The sequence below is a fragment of the Hordeum vulgare genome, chromosome 3H (genome assembly GCF_904849725.1).
Source record: "Hordeum vulgare subsp. vulgare chromosome 3H, MorexV3_pseudomolecules_assembly, whole genome shotgun sequence".
Lineage (NCBI taxonomy): Eukaryota > Viridiplantae > Streptophyta > Magnoliopsida > Poales > Poaceae > Hordeum > Hordeum vulgare.
The window spans coordinates 612,005,420-612,016,063 of record NC_058520.1 but is presented as its reverse complement, the minus strand read 5'-3'; positions in this window follow the sequence as shown (position 1 = coordinate 612,016,063).

Sequence of the window (10,644 nt, the reverse complement as noted above, 5' to 3'; positions counted from 1 at the left end):
GAGGTTCAAAATGGAACAGTCCAAGAAGGGGTTCTTGCCAGTTTTACAAGGTACGAGATTGAGTAAGACTCAGTGCCCGGCAACTAATAAAGATAGAGAGCATATGAGTGACGTCCCCTATGCTTCAGCCGTAGGTTCTATCATGTATGCAATGTTGTGCACTAGACCGGACGTTAGCCTGGCCATAAGTATGGCAGACAGGTTCCAGAGTAATCCAGGAGTGGATCACTCGACGGCGGTCAAGAATATTCTGAAGTACGTGAAAAGGACTAAGGAGATGTTTCTCGTATATGGAGGTGACAAAGAGCTCGCCGTAAAAGGTTACGTCGATGCAAGCTTTGACACAGATCCAGACGACTCTAAGTCGCAGACCGGATACGTATTTATTCTTAATGGGGTTGCGGTAAGCTGGTGCAGTTCCAAGCAAAGCGTCGTAGCTGATTCTACATGTGAAGCGGAGTACATGGCTGCCTCGGAGGCAGCTAAGGAGGGTGTCTGGATGAAGCAGTTCATGACGGATCTTGGAGTGGTGCCGAGCGCACTGAATCCAATAACCCTGTTTTGTGACAACACGGGTGCCATTGCCTTAACAAAGGAACCAAAGTTTCACAAGAAGACCAGACACATCAAACGACGCTTCAACCTCATCCGCGACTACGTCGAGGAGGAGGACGTGAATATCTGCAAAGTGCACACGGATCTGAATGTGGAACACCCGCTGACTAAACCTCTTCCACGGGCAAAGCATGATCAATGCCAGAACTGTATGGGTGATAGATGTATTACAATGTAATTCACATGACGATGTGAGGACTAGATTATTGACTCTAGTGCAAGTGGGAGACTGTTGGAATTATGCCCTAGAGGCAATGATAAATAAGTTATTATTATAATTCCTGTATCAAGATAATCGTTTATTATCCATGCTATACTTGTATTGAATGAAGACTTAGATACATATGTGGATACATAGACATAACACTGTCCCTAGCAAGCCTCTAGTTGGCTAGCCAGTTGATCAAGGATAGTGAAGGTCTTCTGACTATGTACAAGGTGTTGTTGCTTGATAACTGGATCACATCATTGAGTGAATCATGTGATGGACTAGACCCAAACTAATGAACGTAGCATGTTGATCGTGTCATTTTGTTGCTGCTGTTTTCTGCGTGTCAAGTATTTATTCTTATGACCATGAGATCATATAACTCACTGGCACCGGAGGAATGCCTTGTGTGTATCAAACGTCACAACGTAACTGGGTGACTATAAATATGCTCTACAGGTATCTCCGAAGGTGTCGTTGAGTTAGTATGGATCAAGACTGGGATTTGTCACTCCGTGTGACGGAGAGTTATCTCGGGGCCCACTCGGTAATACAACATCACACACAAGCCTTGCAAGCAATGTGGCTTAGTGTAAGTCACGGGATCTTGTATTACGGAACGAGTAAAGAGACTTGCCGGTAAACGAGATTGAAATAGGTAGGCGGATACTGACGATCGAATCTCGGGCAAGTAACATACCGAAGGACAAAGGGAATGACATACGGGATTATATGAATCCTTGGCACTGAGGTTCAATCGATAAGATCTTCGTAGAATATTTAGGATCCAATATGGGCATCCAGGTCCCGCTATTGGATCACTAGTAGAAAACAGGGCATTGAGCCAACCACATTGGACCCGGATTGGATATAAACCGGTTCTAAAGGGTCTGTCCGCTGGGCCCCCTCCCTGCAGCAAATGGCCGCAAGGCCTTTAGGACCGGTTTGTAACACAAACCGGTCCTAAAGGTTTTTGGACCGTTTGCTGCAGGGAGGGGGGCCCAGTGGACAGACCCTTTAGAACCGGTTTGTATCACAAACCGGTGCTAAAGGTTTTCTCATTTTTGCAGCATCTGCGGGGCCCCGCTGTCAGACCCTTTAGCACCGGTTTTTAACACAAACCGGTCCTAAAGCCCTCCCCTATATTCCACCCCGAGCTCAGCTCCATTTTTTTCCAGCTCGAGCTCAACTCCATTTTTGCTCTCTCCTTCCTCTTGGGAGCTCTAATCCATCCCCATTTTTCTCCACCATTTGTCAAGATTGTTGGCACCCATCGGTCCTACGGTTAGCATCAACATTCCCTCTTCCGGCATTGCAAGTTTTGCTCGTTTTCTTGCTCATTTCATTTTTGTTGTGCTAGCTAGGTGTTTGATGAAATGCCTAAGCTAGAGAGAGTTCATCATTTGTTATGTATACATATGCAATTTGAGCTCAAATTTAATTATGATTTGTGGTTTTTTTTAGTGTCGCGCGCCTTGTCCCCTTCCTCACCGCCGTCGATCGCCCCGTCACCGACACAACCTTGGTGAGCCTATTGTTTTTATTTACCAAAACAAATTTTGATTTGTATGATTTACATATTTACTTGTATATAATTTTCTTATTATGTAAGATTTTTTTATATGTATAGCGCCATGGTTTTTATATCCGTCCCCGTTGGCCCTCGTCTAGTCTATGATTCGGATGTGGTATATTATCTTTTATAACTACATATTTTCATTTCCTGATTATATGACAATTAATTACGCCGACCAACTTGACATAGATACTTTTATCTAGGAGGTAGTGGAACCGGAAATACCAATCGACCCTGTTGTTGAGAAGTTACACTTAGTTGAACAAGAAAATGTTGGCCTGAAAGAAAGATTGAAAAAACTGAAGAAAGGTTGGAAAAAACTGAAAGAGAGAAGATGACCTTGGAAAAGGTTCTTGCCGGTGTCGTCGATGGTCACAAGAGCGAGATGGACGCAATGCGCCCGAAGATTAGAAAGATTAGAAAATATGCAATTAGTAAAGAGGCTTGGTATCATTATGCCGTCGGGTCAATTGTTACCTTTGTTGCGATTTTGATCGCATTTGTTGTTGTTTTTAAATGCATTAATTAGAGAGAGTTTTTATGGTTGGTTTCAGTGTGTATTTTTATGAGAACTATATATGTATGGTCACTACGCTACTTTGGTTTTAACGTGTGATGAACTTTTTGTATTAATTAATTAATTTAGTCATGATGATTTAGGATAATGGTTTTTGATAAATTTATATAATGCAGATGAACCGGCAATGGATGTACAGTGATCGACGTCGTCCCGAATTCCTTAATGGCATGCATAGTTTTCTCAATGTGGCTGAGAAAAACAGGCAGAATGGATTTATTTTTGTCCATGTAAAAAATGCCAGAATAAGAAGAATTTCCCTAACTCAAGAACCATACACACCCACCTGTTGCAAGAAGGCTTCATGACCAGTTATTTTTGTTGGACCAAGCACGGAGAAAGAGGGGTTGTAATGGAAGACAATGAAGAAGAAGAGGATAATGATAACTATCCTATGTTCGGTGAACACGGTGATACTGAAATGGGGGAAGACGAGCCTGAACTTGAGGACATTGTTGATGAGTCTGATGATGATCTTCGTCAGGTCATTCGTGAAGAACAGATAAACTGCGCAAGTGAAAACGAGAGGTTGAAGTTGGAACGCATGTTAGAAGATCACAAAAAATTGTTGTACCCAAATTGCGAAGATGGCCAGAAAAAGCTGGGCACCACCCTGGAATTGCTGCAATGGAAGGCAGAGAATGAAATATCTGACAAGGGATTTGAAAAGCTGCTGAAAATAATGAAGAAGATGCTTCCAAGAGATAACGTGCTGCCCTGCAGTACGTACGAAGCAAAGAAGGTTGTCTGCTCTCTAGGATTGGAAGTGCATAAGATACATGCATGCATCAATGACTGCATCCTCTACCGCGGTCAGCACGAGAATTTAAATGCCTGCCCGGTATGCGGTGCATTTCGGTATAAGATCAGGCGAGATGACCCTGGTGATGTTGAGGGCGACGATCTCCCCAGGAAGAGGGTTCCTGCCAAGGTGATGTGGCATGCTCCTATAATACCACGGTTGAAACGTTTGTTCCGAAACAAAGAGCATGTCAAGTTGCTGCGATGGCACAAAGAAGACCGTAAGGAAGACGATATGCTGAGACAACCCGCTGATGGGTCGCAGTGGAGAAACATCGACGATAAGTACGAGGACTTTGCACGTGACCCAAAAAACTTAAGATTTGGTCTAAGTACAGATGGCCTGAATCCGTTTGGGGAGCAGAGTAGCAGTCATAGCACCTGGCCCGTGACTCTATGTATCTATAACCTTCCTCCTTGGTTATGCATGAAGCGTAAGTTCATTATGATGCCAGTGCTTATCCCAGGCCCGTCGCAACCCGGCAACAACATTGATGTGTACCTGAGGCCACTGGTTGATGAACTTTTAGAGTTGTGGGCTGACGAAGGTGTACGTGTGTGGGACGAGTACAAACAGGAGGAATTTGACCTACGAGGGTTGCTATTTGTAACCATCAATGATTGGCCCGCTCTTAGTAACATCTCAGGACAGTCAAACAAGGGATACAGCGCATGCACACACTGTTTAGGCGAGACTGAAAGTATACATATAGGCAAGAATGTGTACCCGGGGCATCGTCGATTTCTTCCAGACAGGCATCTCGTAAGAAAGAAAGGAAAGCATTTCAAAGGCGAGGCAGATACACGGAGGAAGCCAACCCTCCCTAAAGGTACTATATGACATGGTCAAAGATATAAAAGTAATCTTTGGTAAGGGTCCTGCCGCACAATCTGTTCCGAATGACGCCGACAACCACGTAGCCATGTGGAAGAAGAAATCTATATTCTGGGAACTACCCTATTGGAAATTCCTAGAGGTTCGCTCTACGATCGATGTGATGCACGTGACGAAAAATATTTGCGTGAACCTGCTAAACTTATTGGGCGTGCATGGGAAGAAGTCGAGAGATACACCAAAAGCACGGCTGCACCACCAACGTATGCACGAACGAGACGACCTAATGAATCCAGAGAATTTCAAAGGTCCTGCCAGCTACGCTCTTACCAAGGAAGCGAAGGAGATCTTTTTCCAAGTCCTGAGCAGTATCAAGGTCTCGTCTGGCTACTCGTCGAACATAAAAGGAATACTAAACCTGGAAGAGAAAAAGTTCCAAAACCTAAAGTCTCATGACTGCCACGTGATCATGACCTAGTTACTTCCGATTGCATTGAGGGGGCTTCTGCCAGAAAACGTGCGAGTACCCATTGTGAAGCTATGTGCATTCCTCAATGCAATTTCTCAGAAGGCAATCGATTCAGCAACTCTACCAAGTTTACAGAAGGACGTGGTCCAATGTCTTGTCAGATTCGAGTTGGTGTTCCCACCAACCTTCTTCAATATTATGACGCACCTCATAGTTCACCTAGTCCAAGAGATTTCCGTTCTCGGTCCTGTATTCTTACACAATATGTTCCCCTTTGAGAGGTTCACGGGAGTCTTGAAGAATTATGTTAAAAACCGTGCTAGGCCAGAAGGAAGCATGGTCAAGGGCTATGGAACAGAGGAGGTCATTGAGTTTTGTGTTGACTTTATTCCTGACCTAAACCCGATCGGTGTTCCTCAGTCGCGCCATGAGGGGAGACTGCGTGGAAAAGGCACGCTAGGAAAGAAATCAAGAACATGTATGGACGAGCAATCTTTCACTCAAGCACACTACACAGTTCTAGTTAATTCCAGCTTGGCGGCTCCATATATCCAGGAACACAAGGATATTTTACGCTCGGAATACCCGGAGCAACCTGAAGATTTCATTGCTAAAGAACACGCGAAGACTTTCGGCGGTTGGTTGCAAAGACGTCTCATTAATGACAACATTGTTGAAGATGAGCTATACTTGTTGGCCAAGCAACCATCTTCGACTGTATTGATCTTTAAAGGGTACGAGATAAATGGTAACACATTTTACACGGCAGACCAAGATAAAAAGAGCACCAACCAAAACAGCGGCGTCCGGTTTGATGCAAAAGACGACAACGGGCAAAGGGTCACATACTATGGTTACATAGAGCAGATATGGGAACTTGACTACGACCTTCCTTTAAGGTCCCTTTGTTCTGGTGCAAATGGTTCAACCTGTCAGGCGTGAAGGTAGACCCGAAGTACGGAATGACAACAGTGGATCAGAAGAATCTTGGGTACGGCAATGATCAATTCGTCCTAGCCAATGATGTGGCTCAGGTTTTCTATGTGAAGGACATGTCTAGCAGACCGAGAAAAAGAAAAGATAAGGAAGCGAATACATAAGACGATGAGCCAAGGCGCCACATAGTTCTTTCAGGGAAAAGAAACATCGTGGGAGTCGAGGACAAGACAGACATGTTAGAAGATTGCAATAAATTTGATGAAATTCCTCCCTTCAAAGTCAAAGATGATCCAAGCATCCCGTTAAATGATGAAGATACTCCATGGTTACGGCGCAATCAGAAGAAAGGCAAGAAGAAAAATAGATAGGGGGTGTTGTTGGTGATGTGTAATAATGTATTAAACCTTTTATGTAATTTGTGTTGACCATTTTGATAAATATCAAAAATTTGATCAGTTTCCACTAAATTTGACCATTTTGATAAATATCATTTTTATTTTTTAAGTGTTAAAATGACATTTAGACAATTTGTAAATAAATGTAAAAGAAAACAGAAAAGGGAAACAAAAAAGAAAAATAAAAGAAGAAACAGGAAAAAGGAAAAGGAAACAAAAAAATATCTTTATATTTTCAAATTAGTTTGATAAATATCTTATTTTTTATTTTTTTATTGTTTTAAATGACATTTAGACAATTTTTACACAAAATATCAGAAAATATAAATATGTTTTTATAAATATTTGATTTTACAAAAGCTTTTTGAGTCTACTTTGATTTTATAAATAAATGTAAAAGAAAACATAAAAGGGAAACAAAAAAGAAAAATAAAAGAAGAAACAGGAAAAAGAAAAAGGAAACAAAAAGAAAAAGAAAACAGGAAACAGAAAAAAGGAAAACAGAAAAAGGAAAAAAACCTTTAGGACCGGTTTTTAACAACAACCGGTCCTAAAGGTGGGTTCGCTCGCGCGCCCAATTTTTGTACCTTTAGTACCGGTTTGTGTTAACAACCGGTGCTAAAGGGTCTTTAGGACCGGTTGTCAACACCAACCGGTGCTAAAGGCCTCTCAGGTGCCATCTTCTCGCCTTCCCGCGCATCTTCTCTCCTCGCCGCCTCCACGCCGCCTCCTCGCCGCCCCACGCCGTCGCCTCCTTGCCGCCGTCGCCTCCTCGCCGCCTCCTCGCCGCCCCACGCCGTCGACTCCGCCACCGGCAGCAGCGACTTCATCTTCTTCTCCCACGGTATATCCATATTGTTGTAGTTCCTATTTTCGTATATACTATTTTTGTATATCCATATTGTTGTATATCATATTGCTGTATCATATTTTTCATATATCATATATCCATATTGTTGTATCATATATCCTATTTTCGTATATCCATATTGTTGTATATCATATATCCATATTGTTGTATATCCTATTTTAGAGCCTTATCATATTGTTGTATATCCATATTGTTGTAGTTCCTATTTTTTTTAAAGTCACGGTATATCCATATATTCAAAATATCAGGACCGGCCCTGCCGATTCTAAGCGGACCCTTAGACTTTATTCTTACCGTTTTATCGATGGAGATCGCAAAGTCCTATGATTGTATAAATGAGGTGACGTTTCTAAAAAAAACACCCGAGCATTTGTGCTAGAACTGCGGTGAAGAAATCTGTGTCACGCAATATAACTGTGTTGGCCAAGGGACCCTTTCGTCATGTCCCCCCGACCTCTCACTAGTTTTGCTGGGGAAAGTCTCCGACGATTCCGTAAAACTCTCCGACGATTCCGTAAAACTTTCCGACGATTACGACTCCGACGATTCCGTAAAACTTTTCTGTAAACTTTCCGGTTCCATAAAACTTTTCCGTAAATAATTTTGCTAAGTTAAATTCTTGTTACTAGCAGGTGTTGAGCTATGGATCCCCAAGAACCACATGATCAGCACGCCGATCAGCTCGCGGGAATGGGTGAGGCGGAGAAGGAAAGATACATGTGCCAGATGATTTTTGAAGATGCAACGGCCATATATCATGACGACGATGGTGGACATGCGTTTAGCAATCAATTTTTGAACGACTCCGGTGACGGAGCTGAGAATATAGAAGATGTAGTAGATGCAGAAGTGCCCTCCGGAACAAACTCTGCCAATGTATATCTCAAGTCACTGTTGATGCAACAATTAATTTGTATTGCACTTACTAACGAATCATTATTTTCCCGTTTAGGCGCCCTCCAGAACAGCTAGCGCAAGTACTGAGACAAAGTCGAAACGAGGCCCGGCCGCAAGGTTGAAAGATACTGCAAGGTACTCGATCGATAAAGTTGCTGCTGATGGCAAACCACTGGAACCCCCAGAAACTTATCGCAAATTTGTAAATCAGTGCGGAGTTGTTGTAAGAGACCTGGTCCCGATCAACTTAATAGAATGGAATAAGCCGAAGACCGGCGCCAACGTTGGAGCTACTTATGTCGATGACAGATTGAAAAGAGTGCTTTGCGACACGGTCTGGCTAAATTTCAGCGTAGCGGAAGATAAGAAGAAGAAAGTCGAGGAGTGGGCTTTCAAGAAGATGGCCACACAATTCCAGAAATGGAAGAAAGACTTGTGGAAGAAATATAAGGACGAAGATCCAGTTTTCATTGGGCACCTAGTGAAGATAAGAGACGCTTGGCCTGATTTTAAGGCGTACAAGAAATCGGGTGTCTTTACATCCCGATCAGCCACAAATACGGAGAATGCGAAGAAGAAGAAATATCACCATATTTTGGGGTCAGGTGGCTACATGACTGCCCTGCCTAGGTGGCGACGCTATGAAGATGCGCTTCTGAAAAGAAATATCATTCCACAGACACATGACTGGCCCGATAGGTCCAAGTTCTGGTTGTTCGTGCATGGGGCAACGTTGGACGCTGAGACTAGGATGATTGTTGCGGAGGGACCATGGTCGGAAAAAATAACACAAGTCGTATCAGATCTAGAGAAGGCAATAGAAGCTGTTCGAAAAGGAACTTTTGTTCCCGATAGAGAGAACGACGAGTTGACGAAGGCACTCGGGAACCCCTGTGACGCCCTCGGCATAATCGTACGCTAATCATACACGCAAATGCGTACGATCAAACCCAAGGACTCACGGGAAGATATCACAACACAACTCTAGACACAAATAAAATAACATCAGCTTCATATTACAAGGCAGGGGCCTCGAGGGCTAGAATATGAAAGCTCGATAAACACACGAGTCAGCGGAAGCAACAAATATCTGAGTACAGACATAAAACATGGGGTGCCTTAGAGAAGGCTAGCACAAAAGATACAACGATCGAACGAGGCGAGGCCTCCTGCCTGGGAACCTCCTAACTACTCCTGATCATCAGCGGCCTCCACGTAGTAGTAGGCACCGTCGGGGTAGCAGTCGTCGGTGGCGGGGACCTCCATCTCCTGGGCTCCATCATCTGGTCGCAGCAAACGGATCAAGGGGACAAGGGGGGAGCAAAGTAGCGGTGAGTACTCATCCAAAGTACTCGCAAGTCTTACATCAGAACTATTCTAATTATGCATCAGTATCAAAGAAGGGGGTTATATGTGGACTGACTGCAGCAATGCGAGAATAGAGAGAGAAGGCCTAATCCTATCAAAGACTAGCATCTTCAGGGTCTTGCAGCAATAGACGAGAGTAGAACAGGGGTAACACATTAATAGTCATATTGTTGCAGCAATATTAAAGTGAGGTCACGCCTAAAGATCCTCCCTCGACTCCCTGCGAGGAAGCAATCCCGAGGCAAACTAATTCCAGTTAAGTAACAATTGTAGTTGTATAAGATCGGGGCACAACTCCAAGTCGTCCTGTAACCGTGGACACGGCTATCCGAATAGTTAATTTCCATCCCTGCAGGGGTGCACCACATGTCCCGTCACGCTCGATAACACTCTGGCCGGACATACTTTTCTGGGTCCTGCCCGGCCTCGGAATATCAACACGTTGCAGCCCCACCTAAGACTAATCAGAGAGGCCAGCCCGTCGGTCTAAATCCTAAGCACAAAGGGTTTGTGGGCCTAGTTCCCCTTCACGCTCCTGCACGTGGCGTGGGCGGCCGACGTCAGTCCTAGCATCCCTTAATCACAAGCACGATGCATCTCGAGACCACTCGGGCGCGCGTCGCTACATTGCTGGCATCTGAAAAGCTTCGGCTGATACCGCGACGCCGAGTACCCATAATTCTTCCCGCGTAGCCGGTTAGTGCGAAAAGGTCTCCGACCAACCCAGATCAAATACCCAAATCCATTAGCATTTTAATTAGGCCAGCAACACAGTCTCGCGGGAATCCACCCGTCTTACAACTAATCACCGAAGATCCCAGTAACATGGTCGAGTAACTGTGTGGTTGTAACATCGGGGGAATCCGAGGTATCACTCTCGTTGGATTCCGAACGATGTACCCGTCAAGGTGGGCTTAGAGGAATCACCCTCGGGGGTCCCACACTCGCGGGGTGGCACGACAGAGACGTCATCGGGAATGGTGAAAGAGGAATCACCCTCGATAACCACGACCGACTAGCTATACTACAGAGCTATCATCAGGAGTACTTAGCGAGGTGTCACCCTCAGTACCCGATAGTATCTATGTAGCGT